Source organism: Myotis brandtii, unplaced genomic scaffold (assembly GCF_000412655.1).
Source record: "Myotis brandtii unplaced genomic scaffold, ASM41265v1 scaffold259, whole genome shotgun sequence".
Classification (NCBI taxonomy): Eukaryota; Metazoa; Chordata; class Mammalia; order Chiroptera; family Vespertilionidae; genus Myotis; species Myotis brandtii.
This window is the reverse complement of record NW_005359840.1, coordinates 1,948,730-1,959,422: the sequence shown is the minus strand read 5'-3', so window position 1 is coordinate 1,959,422 and position 10,693 is coordinate 1,948,730.

The following is a 10,693-nucleotide window of genomic DNA, read 5'->3' as shown; positions in this document are numbered from 1 at the left end:
TGATATTAAAATATTTCTTATAATTAATTTCTTTTCATTGTGCACAAATTTGTGCACTGGGCCACTAGTATCATTATAATGTCAATAATATCCAAAGCAATCTACAGATTCAATGCAATCTCTATCAAAACTCCAATGGCATTTTTCAGAGATAAAAAAATCCTAAATTTGTATAGAACCACAAAGGGCTACAAATAACCAAAGTAATCTTCAGAAAGACAAATGAAGCTGAAAACATCACACTTCCTGAGTTCAAACTATATTACAAAGCTATAGTAATCAATCCAGTATGGTGCTGGCATAAAAACAGATACATAAACGATTAGAACAGATTAGAAAACCCAGAAAACAAATATGCATATAGTCAATTAATCTTTGACAAGGGCACCAAGAATACACAATGGGGAAAGGATAGTCTCTTCAATAAATGATGTTGGGGAAAACTGGATATCCACATGCAAAAGAATAAATTATCATGCACCATACAAACAAATTAACTTGACATAGATTAAAATTGTAATATAAATCCTAAAACTGTAAAACTTTTGGAGAAAACAGAGAAAATGTTCCTTGACATTGTTCTTAGCAATGATTTTTTTTTTGTTATGAGACTAAAAGCACAGGCAACAAAAGCAAAAGTAAATAAGTGGGCCTATATCAAACTAAAACGCTTCTGCACAGTACAAGAAACAGTCAACAAAATAAAAAGGCAACATATAGGATGGGAGAAAATATTTTCAAATCATATATCTGATAAGGAGTTAACATTAAAAAAATAGAAATAACTCATAACTCAATAGCAAAAAAGAAGAAAAGATAAAAACATGATTTAAAAAATGGACAAAGGACCAGGATAGACATTTTTACAAAGAATACTTACAATAGGTTTATGGAAAAGTGCTCAACCGCACTAATCATGGAAATGCAAATAAAACCACAATGAGATATCACCTCACATCTGTTAGGATGGTTATTATAAAAAATACAGGAGACAAACGTTGTCCAGGGTGTGAAGAAAAGGGAAAACTTGTGCACAGTTGGTAGTAAATTGGTAGAGCCATTATGGAAAACAGTATGGCAACTCCTCAACAAATTAAAAATAGAACTACCCTATGACCCAGCAACCCCACTTCTGGGTATATTTCTAAAAGAAATGCAAATAGTATCTCAAAGGGATGTATGTACCCTTATGTTCATTGCAACATTATTCACAATAGCCAGGATATGGCAACAACCTAAGTGTCTGTTGAAGAATGAATGGATAAGAAAAATGTGATTGATATATATATGATTCACCCATTTAATTTAATTTATTTATTTTTAATTATCTTTATTGTTGAAAGTATTGCAAATGCCTCCTTATTTCCCCCCAATGACCCCCCTCCACCCTGCTCCTGCCTCCTCCCCTGGCCTTCACTGCATTATTGTCTGTGTCCATGGGTTATACATATCTATATATGTAAAAGCCTAAGCGACCATCCGATTATTCGACCATTCGCCTGGTAGCTATGACACGCAATGACCATCAGGGGGCAGATGATCCAGCCAATAGAGGAGGGAGGTTAGGTTGCTGCTGGGGCACTGCCAGCCCCAAATCTGCTTCACCTGCACCCCGGACGCAGAGAGGAGGGAGGAGAGAACCTGATTCCTCACAGAATTGGCCATGGGTTAGGTTGCTGCTGGGACACTGTCGGCCCCGAATGTGCTTCACCCACATCCTGGAGCCATCGGGGGATGTCGGAGACCCAGTGCACGGATTCATGCACCCGCGGGGTCCCTCGTCTTGGCCTGCACCCTTTGCAATCTGGGACCCCTCACAGGATGTCAGAGAGCCAGTTTGGCCCGATCCCTGGAGGCCAGGCCGAGGGACCCCACTGGTGCACCAGAACTCTAGTATGCATATAAGTTCCTTGGTTAATCACACCCCCCCCTTCCTTCTGAGATTTGTCAGTTTGTTGTATGCTTCAATGTCTCCGAATCTATTTTGTTTGTCAGTTTATTTTGTTCATTAGAGTCTACATATAAGTGAGATCATATGATACTTGTCTTTCTCTTACTGGCTTATTTCACTTAGCATAATACCCTCCAGGTCCCTCCATGCTGTCTCAAAGAGTAAGAGATCCTTCTTTTTTGCAGCTGCATAGTATTCCATTGTGTAAGTATACCACAGTCTTTATCTACTTATCTATTGATGGGCATTGTACTATTTCCAGATCTTAGCTATTGTAAATGGTGATTCTATGAACACAGGGGCACATATATTCTTTCTGGTTGGTGTTTTGGGATTCTTAAGATATATTCCTAGAATTGGGACCACTGGGTCAAATGGCAGTTCCATATTTAATTTTTTGAGGAAAATCCATACTGTTTTACACAATGGCTGCACTAGTTGGCATTCCAACCAGCAGGGTACTAGGGTTCCCTTTTCTCCACATCCTCACCAGAGCTTGTAATTAGTTGATTTGTTGATGGTAGCCATTCTGACAGGTGTGAGATGATACATCATTGTTTTAATTTGCATGTCTGATGATCAGTTACTTTGCCCATTTTTTAATTGGATTGTTTGTCTTTCTTTTGTTAAGTTGTATGAGCTCTTTATATATTTTGGAAATTAACCCATTATATTATCAGATGTATCATTTGCAAATATGTTCTCCCAACAATTTTATTGATGGTTTCTTTTGCTGTGCAGAAGCTTTTTAGTTTGATATAGTCCCATTTGTTTATTTTTTCTTTTGGTTCTCTTGCCCTAGGAGGTGTAATGACAAACATATTGCTACGAGAGATATCTGAGATTTTTCTGCCTACAGTTTCTTTTAGGATTTTTATGGTTTTACAACTTACATTTAAGTCTTTTATCCATTTTGAGTTTATTCTTTTTTATGGTGTAAGTTGATGATCTAGTTTCATTTTCTAGTTTTCATATACCTGTCCAATTTTCACAACACCATTTATTGAAGAGACTGTCTTTATTCCATTGTATGCTCGTGCCTCCTTTGTCAACTATTAATTGAGTGTAATGGCCTGGGTCAATTTCTAGATTCTCTGTTCTGTTCCATTTATCTATATGCTTATTCTTGTGTTGGTACCAGGCTGTTTTGATTACAATGGCTTTGTAGTATAGTTTGATATCTGGTATTGTGATCTCTCCTACTTTGTTCTTCTTAAGATTATTGTAGCTAATCGATGGCATTCTTATACACTAATAATGAACTCTCAGAAGAAAAACTTAAAAAAAATTACCATTGTGAAAAAAAAATAAAATACCTTTGAATAAACCTAACTGAGGAGATAAAAGACCTGTACTCAGAAAGCTACAGGACACAGAAAAAAGAAATAGAGGAAGATACAAACAAATAGAAGAATATACTGTGCTCATGGATTGGGAAAATTAACATCATTAAAATGTCCATATTACCTAAAGCAATCTATTGATTTAATGCAATTCCTATTAAAATAGCAACATCAGCCCTGACTGGTGTGACTCAGTGGATAGAGCGTTGGCCTGCGGACTGAAAGGTCCCAGGTTCGCTTCTGGTCAAGTGCATGTACCTTGGTTGCGGGCACATCCCCAGTTAGGGGGTTTGAAGGAGGCAGCTGATCGATGTTTCTCTCTCATCGATGTTTCTAACTCTCTATCCCTCTCCCTTCCCCTCTGTAAAAAAAATCAATAAAATCTATTTTTAAAAATACCAACATCATATTTCACAGAATTAGAACAAATACTCCAAAAATTTATATGGAACCAGAAAAAGACCCTGATGCACCCATTTCAAAAGAAGAAAATCTTGCCATTTGTGGCAATATGGATGAATCTGGAGGACATTGTGCTAAGTAAAATTAACCAGATGAAGCAAGATGCATACTGCATGACATCAATTTTTTGTGGAATCTAAACTAGTAAAACTCATAAAAAGAGAGAGTAGAATAATGATTGCCAAGTACTGGAGGGTTGAGGAAATGGATAACTATTAGTTATAAAATGAATACTTTCTGGGGTTATAATGTACAGCATGGTAACATATTTGTATACTTCAAATATGTTCATTTTTTTTACTGTTTCACTTCATTACTGCTGTGTATGTGCTCCATGTGAGTGACATAGGTGTAAAACAGTTAATGTAGGTGGGTTCCGACTTACAGTGAAAATTGCGTTACGATGTAACCCGAGGACCTACTGTATACCTTGCTCACTGGGTGTGGCTCAGTGGTTGAGCATTGACCCATGAACTGGAGGTCATGGTTGGATTCCCAGTCAGGGCACATGCCCAGGTTGCAGGCTTTATCCCCAGGCGTGCAGGAGGCAACTGATCAATGATTCTCTCTTATCATTGATGTTTTTTTTTTCTCTCTGTACCTCCCCTCTCCCTTCCTTTCTGAAATAAATAAAAAATATATTTTAAAAGAGTCTATCTTATGTGTTTCACTACATGTATACACACAAATTTAATTATATGAGGTGATATATCTGTTATTTAGCTTGATTGTGGTCATCATTTCACACTGTATATGTATCTTAAATCATTATGTTGTGCACTTTCAGGGAAAAATTATGTTGTGCAATCTAAAAAATTGCAGTGTGTACATACAATGAAATATTGTTTGGCCTTAAAAAATAAGAAAATCCTGCCATATGTGACAATATGGATGAACCGGGGAGACATTATTCTAAGTAAAATAAGCCAGTCACAGAAGGATAGATATTGCATGATTCTACTTATATGAAGTACTTAATATAGTCATACTCATAGAAACACAGTAAAATGGTATTTTCCAGAGGTTGTAACGGGGAGGAAGTAATGGGCTACTGTTAACAGGTGTAAAATTTCAGTTATGCAAGATTAACAAATTCTATAAATCTACTCTATCTACATCATAGTGCCTATAGGCAACAAATCAGTATTGTACACTTAAAGATATGTCAAGAAAGCAGATCTCAATTTAAGTGCTCTTCACCCCTCCCCCCCCTCCCCCGCCACACACACACACATAAATGGGCAGGAGCAAACTTTTAGAGGTGATGGATATGTTTGTTATGTTGATTATGGTGATGGCTTCATAGACATATGCATATTTCACAGCTGTATGCGTACAATTCATATAGTTTACTCATAAAATATGCTCATTTTATGACTGTATAACAATTATACCTCAAAAAAGATGTTTAAAAACAAAAGAACCACTGATTGTGATAAAATATTTGCAAAACACATATCTGATAAATGACCTGTATATGAGATATTCAAAGGACTCTTACAATCAACAATGAGAAGGAATACAGCTCAATTAATAAGTGGGCAAAAATATGAATAGACAGCCACTTTGGAAGATAGTTCAGCAATTTCTTACAAAGCTGCACCTAGTCTTACTGTTCCATCCATAAATTGTGCTCCTAGGAATTTACCCAAATATGTTGAAAACTTATATCTTCACAAAAAGCTACACATAAAATTTGGTAGCAATTTTATACATAATTGCAAAGCCACCAAGATGTGTTTCAGTACATTAATAGTTAAAGACAGTTACATCCTTACAATAACATATTCAGCGGTAGAAAGAAATGAGCTATTTAGCTACAAAAAGTGATGGAAAAACCTCAAATAAATATTGCTAAGTGAAAGAAGCCAGCCTGAAAAGTCTATATACTTTATGATTCCAACTATATGACAATCTGGAAAAAGCAAAAGTGTAGATACAGTTCAAAGATCAATAGTTTCAAGGGGCTTGTGTCTGGGAGAAAGAAGGGCAGCGATAAACTGGTGGAGCACAGGGGATTTTAGGACAGTGAAACACTTCTTTATGATACATACATGACATTATGCATTGACCAGAATCTGCAGAACTGTAGAAAACAGAGAGTAAACCCTAATGTAAACTGTGAGCTTCAGTTAGTAATAATGTATCAATATTGGTTTATCGATTATAACAATTGTATTGCACCAATGCAATGTGCTAATAATAGGGGAAACTGGGAGAGAAGGGAGTATAATGGGGACTTTCTGAACTTTGTGCTCAAATTTTCTGTAAGGGTAAAACTCCTCTAAGCAATCAAGTGTATTAATTTCAATAATGGCCTTTCTGAACAAGTACATATGAAGGAAAAAGGAAACAATAACACTATCAATAATAGCGCAAAACAATGCTTTTACTTTAAATCTCTCTCCTTCCTACTCCCTGCCTGACAGATATTTGTGACAACTTACAACTCTGATTATAAAATATTTTAATAGTAATATTTCTGGAATATGGGTAACCAATATCACCAGGTAATTCTTAAGCTATAGAATTATGTCTAAATGACCCCCGTGTGTGCCTCTCCTCCTATAAACAATGATTGATTACTATTAATTTTTATTTTATTTTCAGATGTTTTGACAACAATGTCCCTTATCTGCAATACTTATAGCTAAAGCTATATTATTCCAATAAATTTATTAAATTTAGTTTTCCTTAACAGGAAAAATGTAGCAAATAAATCCAAAAAAGTCTCCTATAATGTACATTTTTCGACATTAACACATTCTATTCAGGTGCCTTTAATGCAAGGTCTTTTTATAGATAAATACCAATGCTCTCCATCTGTAGATTAAATTGTTGCCTCCTTAAAGTACATTGTTATCTATAAATAATTTATTAAGGTGCTTACAAGCATGAATTCTTCATTTAGATAGTCTGTTCAAATCCTGCCTCTGCTGCTTATGAGTTGAGTGGCCTAGGACAAGTTGCTTAATTTTCTCTAAATCTCAATCACTTATATGTGAAATGAGTAGTGCACTAGTAGATTTTAAGACCTAATTCATTGAAAACATTTACAATATTGCCTAGCACATATTAATTATTCAATAAATTATGATTATTATCAAATCATTGCACTTATATTGAGGGATAGTCAACTTTGAAACTGGTGGATGTATTCAATTTATGATGAAAAAGATTGTATTTAGCACTCAATGGCTCCACCTTCTCTAAAGCTAAGTGACGTGTATAGTTGTATAGAATATTGTTATAGTAGATTAGTTTATTCTTTTAGTTCAGTATGCTGACCAAACATAACCATGGCAATCAAACACCTTCTACTTTTTTCAGATATTAAGAAAAGAAGGACTTGGGAACAGATATCAAGCATTATGTTGGAAAAGTGTTGCTATCTTAGAAAATGAGAAAACAAAACAAAACAGAAAAACATGGGTATGCCCTGAGAAAAATTATTGGTGAGTTGAAATACAGATATTTTTTTTCTTAACCTTTGGCCTTTTTCTAATGTAGCTCACAATTTGAATCAGAAATCTGTCCCCACTTTCTTTTTTAATGAATTTTTTGAGAGAGAGAGAGAGAGAGAGAGAGAGAGAGAAACATTGATTTGTTGTTCCACTAATTTATGCATTCATTTGTTGCTTGCTTCTTGTAAGTGCCCTCACCAGGGATTGAACCCACAACCTTGGCATGTCAGGATGACGCTCTAGTCAATTGAACTACCAGATCAGGGCAGTCCCCACTTCTAATCTCCTAATCTCTGTTATCCTTTTCTTCCCCCTTCTACCAATGATGTCCTCTGTTATTGCTAGTAAAGAGCTTAATAGTACACAACACTATCCTGGCCCGTGTGCTCAGTGGTTCAATTCTCGATCATACCCTGATGGAGGCAACCAATTGATATGTCTCTCTCACATCGATGTTTCTCTCTCTTTCTCTCCATCTTTTCCCCTCTCTCCCTCCCTTCCACTCTCTCTAAAAATCAATGGAGCCCTGACTGGTTTGGCTCAGTGGATAGAGCGTCGGCCTTCGGACTGAGGGGTCCCGGGTTCGATTTCGGTCAAGGGCATGTACACTTTGGTTGCGGGCACATCCCCAGTGGGGAGTGTGCAGGAGGCAGCTGATCGATGTTTCTCTCTCAACGATGTTTCTAACTCTCTGTCCCTCTCCCTTCCTCTCTGTAAAAAATCAATAAAATATATATTTAAAAATCAATGGAAAAAATATTCTCAGTTGAGGATTAACCAAAAAAAAAAGAAAGAAAGAAAAAGAAAGGGTACACAATACTACTAGTAAATTTGTATACTTTAACCAATGAAGGAAGTAGATAAAATGTTTTCATTATGAAAAAAATTAAATCTACATAATATGTACCAGATATCAGGATTATTCCTTTGATCTTTCCGATTATGTTTTTTTTAGGGAAGACAAATTTTCCCCTTGAGATCTTGATTGCTTGCTTAGGTTTGGAGGTTGGAAAACTTTTGGGGATGGGTGTGTAAGCCAAAGTATATAAATCAGCACCTTTTTCCATAAAAGCACCTTCTGAACCCAGCAAGCAAAGTGGTTTTCTAAAGTAATTAAAAGAATGAAACATCTCCCCAAAACCAGAGTTCCTTAGCCAACACTAAAGCCAATGAAAAACACTAATTAATACCTGACAACTAGAGGTCAGGACAAAATGTGCAAAGTATCTCAGTGGTGTACCATAGTATTCTATTGCCCTCAATTTAAAAATACAAATGGAGTTGTCAGCTCATTGGTAATCAGTTAGTCACAGTTAAGCTGTTAAAATATTTAAGCCATATTTGTAACACAGAATACAAAGGCCCAAAATAGCCTCCATGTAAACTTCCAAATGTAAACTATTTACAGAAAATGGGCAAATTTGAAACTTTGGCATTGAGAGAGAGAAGAAGAGAATATTATCCATTATTTCAACACATTTATCACCTGGTTATACAGCAGTAGCAATGCCTCCAAAAGGTTGTGAATAATGGATGTAATACTGGATTTCATTTTTAAAACCAAATTGAGTTTAAAAGGGCTGATTTATTTTTTTTTACAGTTCATGGGAAATTAACCTAACAGCGTTTACTGTTAATAAGTTAATATGTTCTTTGCACATGATTATTAAATACTTACAATAGATCAGATGATAAAATTACTCTGCATTAATAACCATTTCAGATTTTTACTCTTTGTTTGTGACCTTATCATTAATACTGATAGAAAATGTAAAGATGGTTATTATCTGTATAACTAATGCTTAATTATCATAACTCATTACAGGTGAACAATTTTTATTACTGGCCACAAATTGGTAACTTTTAAAATTCGGACTTGGAAAAAATCTACATTGCTGAAAGTTATTAGACACTAGGAAAAATAAATCTGCCTTGTAGGATTCTTTTTAAAGAAAATTTTATATAAGGGAAAATATGATATGAAAAATAATTTAAGATTTGATTTTTCAGCGGGTTGAATTAATGTTTTATTTTTAATGCCATTTGAAGTCCCTAAGATATTAATGGAATAGTATATTTATCAAAGAGCTTTGGTGAAATTGGTGATTTAAAAATAAATAGTGGAAAATACTATTTTAATAGCTATTGAAATATATCTTCCAATTTTCCTAGAAACTCATTTTATTTGTCCTTTAAAGAAAGTATAACATTATTAATCATATCAATTATACTTTGCCATGTATCTGTCTTGCAATAATCTGTTCATCTTTCTATGATTTTCTTTTACTCATCAAAAACAAAAAACATAAGAACAATATTAGAATATTGTTATAGTTGTTAATGTGCAAAATAATAAGCAGATTAAAATATAATTTTAAAAACTGATGGTGCTAACATTTCTGCTCGCAAGGCATTTATGCTAAAGATATTGTTGAGCACTGATTATGTTTAATTTGTTAAATCTTTTACTGTTTTAGCTACATGAGTACTTTATTGTTACTGTGAACTGAAGTTCTCAGTTTTGCACAATGTAATTCATCGCTCACATCAGCCAAGGAAAAGTTTGGTTTCTACGTACCATACAAGTCACAGCAAATAGGTTCATTTTGTCTTCAGATAATGCACTGAATCATAGTTTCCTATATGAAATATGTCCTTAAACATCTATTCACATACCAAATATAAGGAATGTAAAATTACAGAACTATTTATGTGAAAATTGTATTGGGAAGCTTACAAGTGAAGATGGTGAACAGGATATATGCATTTATCTCTACTCCCTTCTAAAACTCCACTGTAATGTTTTAGGGAATATTTAGTCACATACCCATAGTCAAAGAGAATAGAAAAGGATTAAAAAGAGACAAATTTTGGATATTGAAAATTAGATGGGTGATTGATAACTGACTTAGCAGACTGAAGACACCTTAGGAAGGTAGAAGTAGGGAAAGTTGAGATACTGTCTAAAAAGATTAGAAATTGCTCATATCAGGTACCTCTGGCAGAGCAGAGGAGTTGAGCTAAAAAAATGGAAGGGTAGACCTGGCTTCTGTGGCTTAGTGGTTAGAAGGTCTGCCCATATACCAAAGGGTTGCTGGTCTTGGGTTGCAGATTTTATCCCCAGTCCAGTTGTAATGCAATCAGGGAGGCAACCATTCAATGTGTCTCTCTCACATGGATGTTTTTCTTTCTCTATCTCTTTTTCTTTCTGTTTCCCCCGCCCCTTCATGATGCCCCCTCCCACTCTCTCTGAAAAGCAGTGGAAATAATATCCTCAGGTGAGGATTAACAAAAACAAACAAACAACAACAACAAAACACCCCGCAAGTGTAGATCAGAAAATTAAAACCAGAAGTCCCCACCCTATTCCTCTCCCTGAGTTTAGCAGCAAACTGAGATCTTATTCGTTGGAAAGGATGAATAGAGGGTATTTGGACTGAGGTACACCTAGCAGAGTTGAGTTGGTATAATTT